The sequence below is a fragment of the Dendrobates tinctorius genome, unplaced genomic scaffold, assembly GCF_039654945.1.
Source record: "Dendrobates tinctorius isolate UK_male_01 unplaced genomic scaffold, ASM3965494v1 ptg000212l, whole genome shotgun sequence".
Lineage (NCBI taxonomy): Eukaryota > Metazoa > Chordata > Amphibia > Anura > Dendrobatidae > Dendrobates > Dendrobates tinctorius.
This window is the reverse complement of record NW_027361879.1, coordinates 2,404,251-2,415,681: the sequence shown is the minus strand read 5'-3', so window position 1 is coordinate 2,415,681 and position 11,431 is coordinate 2,404,251.

Here is an 11,431-nt window from a genome sequence, read left to right as displayed (position 1 = left end):
CTAAACTAAAAAAAAATCAGTTACATGCCGACCAAACTTGGTAGGAAATGAGAGAGAACAACACACACATATTTGGTGGCACAATGACTAAGTGATATGCAGGACATATTAGATGTAACATTCTGCTGTGTCAGGTGAAACATATTTTGAGTAAGATGAGGGTATTAAACATTGTCCAAGAAGGCCAAAAAACATAAATTAACACACACATTATGAACATAGAGAATATGGTTGTGTAGTACATACCGTATTGTGAGTAGAAGTCGCTCTTCTGCAGATATGGCTTTGCGCATCCTAGTGTCCTGAAAGGTGATCCCAGGGCGCACTGTCTCCAAGAGGCGATCAAATGTGGAAATGCTCATTCGACAGTACTAGTAAAATTTCTCCGGATGCTCCCGCAGAGACGAATAGAGGCGGTGAAAATGACCTCTTGTGAGTCGTTGCCTCAAAAGTGGATGTACCCACATGCGTCTCCTCCTCCGCGGATCCACTATCACAGGATATGGTTGCCCAAAGCGCCGTGACAAAAGCCAGGTAAAGAGAACCTGCTCAGTTGTATTGAATGTCAGACCCTCTGCCATGCTGCACAAAGAACACCAACACACCTCGTGAAAGCAAGGTGACAAATGTACAGAATGTAGGCAGCCACCTGTTTCTGAGTGTCTAAATAGGGTGCAGGCTAATGATTTAAATTGTTTGCAGGCCTCAAAACCGTTAAATGTCCATTTTGCAAGGCTGCGAGAAAATCTCGCCATACGGATTGCATACGGATTACATACGGATACACACATGCGCAAAATACACGACCTCACCTTGCTTACGGATGACCTACGGACCACTATTTAGTGGTGATTCATCCATATTATGCATGTAAAATGCGGAGCGTATTTTGCGCAGGTTAGTGTGACTCCAGCCTTATAGTGAAGTCTGACCATTTTACAAGTTTCTCTGCACTGCTTTTTTAGTACCTGGCGGGCGTGGGGGAGGGTCAGTCAGCTCACTGCCAGGAGAGACAATCAGGAGAAGACCAGGGCCTGATGAGGGAGTGAGATGGATTTTTGAGCAGTTTCCAGTGCAGCTCCTCCTGTGGAAACCAGCAGCCATGCATCAGATGGAGGCAGAAGCTGAGTGAGCACTGAAGAGGGAGCACTGCGGTGCTGACAGCGAAGGTATCACTCCCTGACCTGCCTGAGGCTGTAGAACGTTTCATGAAAGAGCGGAGGCAGCAGCCACTTTGCTGTCTTATGCACCAGCCATGGATGCCATTATGCTAGCGCTGATAAGAGAGACGTCTCCATGTATACTCACTTGCTGTAAATATACAATTACATCTCTATAAATTAGAATATCATCAAAAGTTAATTTATTTCAGTTCTTCAATACAAAAAGAGAAACTCATATATTATATAGCGTCATTACACACAGAGTGATGTATTTCACGTGTTTATTTCTGTTAATGTTGCTGATTATGGCTTACCCAAAATGAAAACCCATTAGTCATATTTATATTTAATTTAGTGAGAAGCAGTGCTTATGCTGTCTCTCCTCCTCAGGACTGATCTGTCTTATCAGCTACAGTGGGTACGGAAAGTATTCAGACCCCTTAAATATTTTCACTCTTTGTTTCATTGCAGCCATTTGGTAAATTCAAAAAAGTTCATTTTTTTCTCATTAATGTACACTCTGCAACCTATCTTGGCTGAAAAAAAACAGTAATGTAGTAATTTTTGCAAATTTAGTAAGAAAGAAAAACTGAAATATCACATGGTCATAAGTATTCAGACCCTTTGCTCAGGCACTCATATTTAAGTCACATGCTGTCCATTTCCTTGTGATCCTCCTTGAGATGGATCTCCTCCTTCATTGGAGTCCAGCTGTGTTTAATTAAACTGATAGGACTTGATTTGTAAAGGCACACACCTGTCTATATAAGACCTCACAGCTCTCAATGCATGTCAGACCAAATGAAAATCATGAGGTCAAAGGAACTCGCAAAGGAGCTCAGAGACCGAATTGTGGCAAGGCACAGATCTGGCCAAGGTTAAAAAAGAATTTCTGCAGTACTCAAGGTTCCTAAGAGCACAGTGGCCTCTATAATCCTTAGGGTAAGTGCACACGTTGCGGATTGTGCTGCGGATTTGGCAAAATCCGCAGGTCAAAAGACCTGCGGTTTATCTGCGGATTAGTCTGCGGTATTGCACTGCGGTTTGACACCTGTACAATGGAGCAGGTGTAAAACCGCTTCAGATTTGAAATCGCAGCAAATCCACATGGGAAAATCCGCAGCATGTGCACAGCGTTTTTTGTTCATTGATTTTAATGGTACTGTACAACGCAGCAGAAACTGCTGTGGATCCGCAGGGCCAAAACCGCTGCGGATCCGCAGCGTGTGCACATTCGCTTATTAAATGGAAGAAGTCTGGGACCACCAGAAGTCTTCCTAGACCTGGCCATCCAGCCAAACAGAGCAATCGTGGGAGAGGTAAAGAAAGAACCCCAATATCATTGTGGTTGAGCTGCAGAGATGCAGTAGGGAGATGGGAGAAAGTGCAACAAAGTCAACTATCAGGCTATGTGCACATGTAGCAGAACTCTCGCGAGAATTCCGGAATTCCAATTTAAAATGCGATTTTTTTCCCACGGAAAAACTAGCGATTTGCAAGCGTAATTAGCTTGCAGAATGCTAGCGTTTTCCAAGCGACCTGTAGCATCGCTTGGAGAACTGATTGACAGGTTGGTCACACTCATCAAACATAGTGTTTGACGAGTGTGACCAACTTTTTTACTATTGAGGCTGCCTATGCCACATCAATAGTAAAAGATATAATGTTAAAAATAATTTAAAAAAAAAATGGTGTTATATTCACCTTCCGGCATCCCGCGCAGACTTCCCGGGCCTCAGCGATGCTTCTGTTCCCAGTAATGCCATGCGAGACCTTTGACGTCGCGGTCCCACGATGAATAGGGACTGCTACATTATCGCGAGACCGCGACATCATCAAAGGTCTCGCAAGGCATTACTGGGAACGGGAGCATCGCTGAGGCCCAGGAAGGCTGCGTGGGACGCCGGAAGGTGAATATAACACCATTTTTTATTTTTTTTTATTCTATTTTTTGCAGAGATATGGTACCCACAGCGCGGAGGACAGTCTCCTCTACTCCAGACTGTGGGTACCATCCGCAAATGTTCTGCTTACTTTTCGCATGGTGGGCACAGCCACATGCGGGAAGTAAGCGGAACAATGCAATCCTATGGGTGCGGGATCGCCGCGATTCCGCAAAATAATGAGCATGCTGCATATTTTTCCACGATGCGATTCCGCCGTGGGAAAATCCGCAGCATTAGCACAGCATTGCGGAATCCTATATGATTGCATCGGATGCTGTTTTTTTGCATTAAAAAATGCAAAAAAAGCGACGTGTGAATGCAGCCTTACTGCAGCCCTCCACCAGTCGGGCGTTTATGGCAGAGTGGCACAACGAAAGCCTCTCCTCAGTGCCAGACATATGAAAGCCCGCCACGAGTTTGCTAAAAAACACAAGAAGGACTCCCGGACTATGAGAAATAACATTCTCTGGTCTGATGAGACGAAGACAGAAATTTTTTTGGTGATAATTCTAAGCGGTATGTGTGGAGAAAACAAGGGACTGCTTATCACCTGGTGGCAGCATCATTCTATGGGGGTGTTTTTCAGCTGTAGGGACAGGACGACTGGTTGCAATTTAAGGAAACATTAATGCGGCCAAGTACAGAGATATCCTTCATGAAAACCTCTTCGAGAGTGCTCTGGACCTCTGACTTGGCCAAAGATTCACCTTCCAACAAGACAATGACCCTAAGCACACAGCTAAAATAACAAAGGAGTGGCTTCAGAACAACTCTGTGACCATTCTTGACTGGCCCAGCCAGAGCCCTGACCTAAAACCAATTGAGCATCTCTGGAGAGACCTGAAAATGGCTGTCCACCAACATTCACCATCCATCCTGATGAAACTGGAGTGGATCTGCAAGGAAGAAAGGCAGAGGATCCCCAAATCCAGGTGTGAAATCTTATTGCATCATTCCCAAGAAGATTCATGGTTGTAATAGCTCAAAAGGGTGCTTCTACTCAAACTGAGCAAAGGGTCTGAATACTTATGACCATGTGATATTTCAGTTTTTCTTTTTTAATAAATTTGCAAAAATTTCTACATTTCTGTTTTTTTCAGTCAAGATGGGGTGCAGAGTGTCCATTAAAGAGAAAAAAACTTAACTTTTTTAAATTTACCAAATGGCTGCAATGACACAAAGAGTGAAACATTTAAAGGGGTCTGAATACTTTCTGTACCCACTGTATATCAGCATCTGCACAGAGCTGGGGTTGTGGTGTCAGTAGTGATTTTAAGTCCAGTCTATGCCAGACAGGAAAACTCTAGTCGGGCTGTGAGCAGCTTCTCCAGAATCAGGTGAGAGCTGTTCACATGATGAAGTGTGATATCTTGGACACGATGCAAAATTCTGATGGGTATATTACTCACTGTCAGCATTCTGCAGCCTAGACACACCATAATAATAATAATAATAATAATCTTTATTTTTATAATAATCTTTATTTTTATATAGCGCTAACATATTCCGCAGCGCTTTACAGTTTACACACATTATCATCACTGTCCCCGATGAGGCTCACAATCTAAATTCCCTATCAGTATGTCTTTTGGATGTGGGAGGAAACCGGAGTACCCGGAGGAAACCCACGCAAACACGGGGAGAACATACAAACTCCTTGCAGATGTTGTCCTTGGTGGGATTCGAACCCAGGACCCCAGCGCTGCAAAGCTGCAGCGCTAACCACTGAGCCACCGTGCTGCCCATTGTAATGAAAGCCTGGAGAACCACTTTAAAGCGAACCTGTCAGCTGTTTTGGCGGATATAAGATGTGGCCACCACCTTTCAGGGCTTATCTACAGCATTTTAAGAAGATGGGAGGACCCGGACCTGCGACACCCATTGGTTCGGACTGCCCCTCAGGTGAGTATAATGGGAAAAATAACTTATCTTACAGGTCGCATCGGGGGCTTATCTACAGCATTATAGATGATAGAGATGCTGCCAGCTGATGTACTATTCCATCAGCTGGCAGTAAAAGGTTAAGAAACAACAGTTTATAGTCTACATTATGACGTCCGAGACACTACATACATGTGCATCGATGTCCGTAGCAAAAGCAATTGTTCAAAAGTGTTTTGCAGACTATTTTCATTTATATTCCGTGTCAGATGCTTCTCGAATAAGATTCCAGCAATAGTTAGCCAGCATTTATGTACTCCACTTTCCCAGGTACCTTTTCCCCATCAGCGCAATGTTTTGGTGAAATCTTTCACCGTGTTCATTGCTAACGGCACCAAGATTGGCTGGAAAAAAATTAAAGTGAGAATGTAGAAAATGCATTTTTAGTGACCTATTGCATTTCATCAAATGATATGCTGTGAGCATGTTGTCCACGAGTTGTTCAAAGTTTGGTGCCCTGCTGTTGCCAAGGAAGTTGAAGGTCACATCTTTAAAGGCTCTCCATGCCACTTGTTGAGCACCTTGCAAAAGACCATCAAAGCTACTGTCATTCATTGTATCTCTGATCTGTGGGCCAATAAAAATACCTTCTTTAATCTTTGCATCACTTATTATTGGAAATTTCTGTTGCAAGTAAGAAAAGGCTTCTGATTCTTTGTTCATTGCTTTGACAAAATTCTTCATAAGCCCAAGTTTAATATGCAAAGGAGGAAGAAATATCTTTGCTGGATCAGCGAGAGGATTATGTTTAAAATTCTTCTGTCCAGCAACCAGGTTTTCGTGGAGTGGCCAGTCCTTTCTGAAATAGTGCATTTCTCGTGCATGACTGTCCCACTCACAAATAAGACAATACTTGGTATATCCAAGCTGCAGTCCAAGAAGAAGTGCAACAACTTTTAGATCACCACATATGTTCCAGTTGTAACTTCTATAATTAATGTAGGTCAACAGTAACTCCATATTCTCATACGTTTTTTTCATGTGTACGGCATGTCCAATGGGTATAGAAGGATAGATATTTCCATTGTGTAGTAAAACAGCCTTCAGACTTACAACTGACGAGTCAATGAACAGTCGCCATTCCTTCGGGTCATGTTCGCATCCAAGAGCACCAAACAACCCCAAGACAACGTTGCAAAAGGTTAAACTGTCGACATGGTTGAAAAATCTATGAAGGTCTTCTTGGCGACTGTGAAAAATAGAAATTCTTGTTCCTGGTAATAAGAGATTCCGTTCTTGTAGCCTTGATCCCAATAATTCTGCCTGCCTCTTTGACAATTTCAAATCCCTGACCAAGTCACTCAGATCAGCTTGACTTAACAAATGTGGATTAGATGTAGAAGGCTCAAAGTCTGGGCCTGCAGCAGTTTCATTTTCCGCTGGCATTGTTAGTTCATCTTCGTCGTCCTCCATTGTCCATACTTTGGACAGCTTTGGAACACGAAGACTTTCATCGTGTGGCACTGGTCTTATGGCCTAAGGAAGGTTAGGATATTCTATTGATTTCTTGTTCTTTGATGAATATCCTGTTGCATTTGTAAGGCAGAAGTAGCAATCTGTTACATGATCTCTCTGCTCTCTCCATATCATTGGGACAGTGAACGGCATTGAAGGTCCGTGATCCATTCAGCCATGCTCTAAGTATGTCAGTATTGTCTTTTGATTCCTCCCCTGTCCAGGAAATGTGGTATGCTCCGTACACGGTCAGCCAAATGATTCAATGCGCCTGTGCCGAATTCGCATAATAAGTGCTTGCATATGTGTAGATCAGCGATTTATTTCAGTGGAAAATTCAGAATATACTGTTTCAGAAAAAGTTCATATATGAGTTTTTAGAATTATGACAGAATATTATATTGTTTTGTATCATTTCTCAAAAACCTTACGTGATAGGAAAAATCTGAAGTTATTTCTGAAATCAGCATGAAAAAAATCTTTCAGGAACACTCAAAATTGTCCAAGGGACAAAACCTTTGTAACACAGTGTATGCAGACCATAAGACACAGGCACATTTAAGCAAGATTCTTTCTTGCTTAAAATTGAGTCTTAGTCTAAAAAATGTGGTATATTTTCTTTGGTCTTCTCCTTTCTGTCAGAGGTTCCTCAGGGTTCAGTCCTAGGCCCCTCCTCTTCTCTCTATACACTGCCACTATTGGGCAAACAATCTGTAGATTTAGTTTAAAGCACCATCTCTATGTCGATGAGGCCCAATCAGGGTCGGACTGGCCACCGGAGAGCCGGAGGATTTTCCGGTGGGCCCAAGCATAGGCAGCTGCTGGCATACTGGCCAGCAGCTGTTTTGGACCCCACTGCTCCAGGGGTCCCCAGCCAGTAGGCAGCTGCTATGGGGGCCCCCGGTGCCAGCGGAGCAGCAGGGGGTGACAGGAAGCAGAACCTGGCTGCTGCTGTCCCCACTGCTAAAGAAAAATAAATATTCACTGCTCTGTGAGAGGAGCTGAAAGCAGGACTCCTCCCAGTGTGATGTCACCACTACTCCAGCCTCCTGCTCAGAGCTGAGCAGTGCGAGCCTCACTGATAACAGCAGACATGTTCAGCTGCTGCAGACTGCAGAGCACTATTTGTAAGTAATAGAGCGCTCTTGTGTCCTGAATGACTTTTTGTGTCACTGCTCTTCCCTGCGATGAGCAACCAGGGAGAGTGGAGCAGCTCTTGATAAGGTTAACAGTGATTGCCCGCAGCGCAGCTAATCCAGTGTTAGCTTTGTTTGTGACCTCTTCTCACCGCTGTACAGCACAGCTCAGGTATATATATATATATATATATCATCTATAACGCCCCTCCCCCACAGTGTAAGCAGCAGAGGGAGATAGATGACCCCCTGCTACAGCTGCAGTGGTTGAAGCTGCCAGCCTAAAGTAAGGGTAACGTTACACTTAGCGATGCACCAGCGATCCCGACAACGATATGGATCGCTGGTGCATCGCTAAGTGGTCACTAGTGAGCTGCCACACAGACAGATCTCACCAGCGACATAGTAGAGATCGGGGGTCGCTACTTACCTGTCAGACGCGGCGATCCTGACGTCCTCCCGCCTGCGTCCACGCTTCGCTCGTCGGCGCCACAGGAAGCGTCCGACGAGAAATGATCCAGGACCTTCTCGCGCGACCAGCGATAATCAGCGGGGGAGCCGGTCGGAGGTAAGTATCACATGTAGCGATATCGCTAGCAATATCGCTGCTACGTCACAAAATCGGTGACTTTACAGCAATATTGCTAGCGATATCGCTATGTGTAACGGGGGCTTAAGTGTAAATGGTGGGCATTTAGTCTGGGGTGATAGAGGGGGAGGGGCTAAGTTACATAGGGATAAAGCAGGGTCCCATTACCTCATCTCTCCTTTCACTCCTGACTGACTACACCCCCTCACTCTATCACCCCTGACTGAGCCCCCTCCCCCTGTATCACCCCTGACTGCACCCCTCGCCCCTGAATTACCTTGACTGCACCCCCTCCCCCTTATCACCCCTGACTGAGCCCCCTCCCTTGCAGTGGCATATCTGCAAAGTTATGGAAAGTTATGGGCCCCGGTGCGAACTTTGAAATGGGGCCCCCCATGCCAAAATACACGCACATCTCCGCTCTGTACACCTCATACACACGCGGCTCTGCTCCGCACACCTCGTACACACGCGGCTCTGCTCCGTACACCTCGTACACACGTGGCTCTGCTCCGTACACCTCGTACACACGCGGCTCTGCTCCACACACCTCGTACACACGCGGCTCTGCTCCGTACACCTCGCACACACGCGGCTCTGCTCCGTACACCTCGCACACACGCGGCTCTGCTCCGTACACCTCGCACACACGCGGCTCTGCTCCGTACACCTCGCACACACGCGGCTCTGCTCCGTACACCTCGCACACACGCAGCTCTGCTCCGTACACCTCGCACACACGCGGCTCTGCTCCGTACACCTTGTACACACACTGCTCTGCTACATCCACCCTGTAAACCCCTCCTGACGCCACACATAAACTTACCCTCATCCAGCACCATGACAACCAGCACAGCAGAGTCCTGCATATACGGAGGCTCCTGATCATGTGACCCCTGACTCCTCCCCTCTGCCCTCATCACAGGTCCTGTGTGCACAGAACAGCCATCACGACAGGCCAATTGCAGCCTGGCAGCCAACCAAAGCACGGAGCTGCACAGCCAATGAGCAGCTGCAGCCCCCAGAGGCTGCCACTCCCCTCACACACCCACTACACAGCTCACCTTCAAAGTGCAAACTCGCAATCAGATCCATAAGCACTGCGGGCCCCGTCGCAACTGCAACCTCTGAGACCACGGTAGTTACGCCCCTGCTCCGTTGTATCACTCCTGACTGCACCCCCTCCCCGTATCACCCCTGCATCACCCATGTATCATCCTGATTGAGCCTCTTCCGCTCTGTATTACCTCCGACTGAACTACCTCCCCCTGTATCACCCCTGACTGCACAACCTCCCTCTGTATCACCCCCTGACTGAGCCCCTCTACCCCTGCATCACCCCTGACTGAGCCACCTCCCCTGTATCATCCTGATTGAGTCTCTTTCGCCCTGTATTACCTCCGACTGAACTACCTCCCCCTGTATCACCCCTGACTGTGTCCCCTCCCCCTGTATCACCCCTAGCTGTGCCACCTCCCCCTGTATCACCCTGACTGCACCACCTCCCCCTGTATCACCCTGACTGCACCACCTCCCCCTGTATCACCCTGACTGCGCCACCTCCTCCTATATCACCCTGTCTGCGCCCCTCTACCCCTGCATCACCCCTGACTGTGCCACCTCCCCCTGTATCACCCTGACTGCACCACCTCCCTTTGTATCACCCTGACTGCCCCACCTCCCTTTGTATCACACAGACTGAGCCCCTCTCTCACTGTATTACCCCTGACTGACTGCACCACCTCCCCCTGATTGAGCTCCTCTCCCCTTTATCACCCCTGTAAAACTTTTCTTTCCCTACTACTAACAAAATGAGGCCCTTCATAAAACGTTATGGTCTTATAGGTGGCAGAGAGATTTCTGTAAAAAGTGTATGGGGGATGCTAAGGAAAACTTTCGATATTACTCCAATGTCATATATAAGTGATTTAGGACCCCCACCACTAGAAGAGGGGGCATTCATATCATGTATTTGCTGCAGAAATCAAGCAGCAAATTAACTGCAGATATATCCACACAGACATTGTGCAGATATTGCTGCGTTTACTACTATGTAATGCCGCACCTTTACCACTGACCTGATTCTTTGTATTGCAAAGGATGAAATTGGTGGTGAATATTTTAAAACTGCATCTGTCAATTCCCGCCGTGGATTTTCTCAGCGTATAGATGAGATGTCATAAAATCCCCTCCACTACACTGGTGTTATAGCACATTGGCTTAGTGGTTAATAAACACCAGAGAACATATTTATTATTGAGTTTGAACCAAAATGTGGGTGCCAACCCCTGCTACATCATTAAGACATGTACTACCTTATGTTATGCCCTGATATTAGCGTGTTATATCGCACAGTTGGTGGTCTTGCATTTATTTCTATGTAGCTACATAGTGGGCCCCAAGAAGGATTTTCTCTGGTGGGCCCAAGGTGCTCCAGTCCGATGCTGGGCCCAATTATACACATAGTCTCCTGATCCTGATCTCACCTCTGCATTGCACTTACAGTAAATGCCAGTGATTGTCTTTCCGATGTCTGTCAGTCCTCCCTCCATCTAAAACTGAATCTGTCAATAACTGAACAACTTGTGATTCCTCCCCTCTACTAACCTACTTACTGTATACCCGATATTCCCAGTTGTGTGTGTGTTTTCCATTACTTCTGGCAGCACGGACGCTGTCTTGGGGTTTTATTTGACTTCTATTAGATTTTTTTCTTAGCTCCATATATACAATCAAGGTCCCAGAGTTCCGATCTCAACTGATCACTTAAAGCGAACCTGTCATCAAGTTTGGCTGATATAAGATATGGCCACCACCTTTAAAGGCTGATCTACAGCATTCTATAATGCTGTATATCTGCCCCCAACCATACCTGTAACAAAAGAAAAATAACTTTTATTATACTCGCCTGCGGTCCGGTCCAAGAGGTGTCACTCTTGGTCTGGCGCCTCCCTTCTTCTTGCGGCCGTCCTCCTCCTTCTTGGTTCTTGTGGATGACGCCTCCCTTTGCCATCCATAGTGTCTCCCCGGCATTGCGCTCCTGTGCAGGCGTACTTCTCTGCGCTGTTGAGAGCAGAGCAAAGTACTGCAGTGCGCAGGCGCCGAGAAAGGTTAAAGAGTCCCGGCGCATGCGCGCTGCAGTACTTTGCTCTGCTCTCAACAGGGCAGAGAAGTATGCCTGCGCAGGAGTGCAATGCAGAG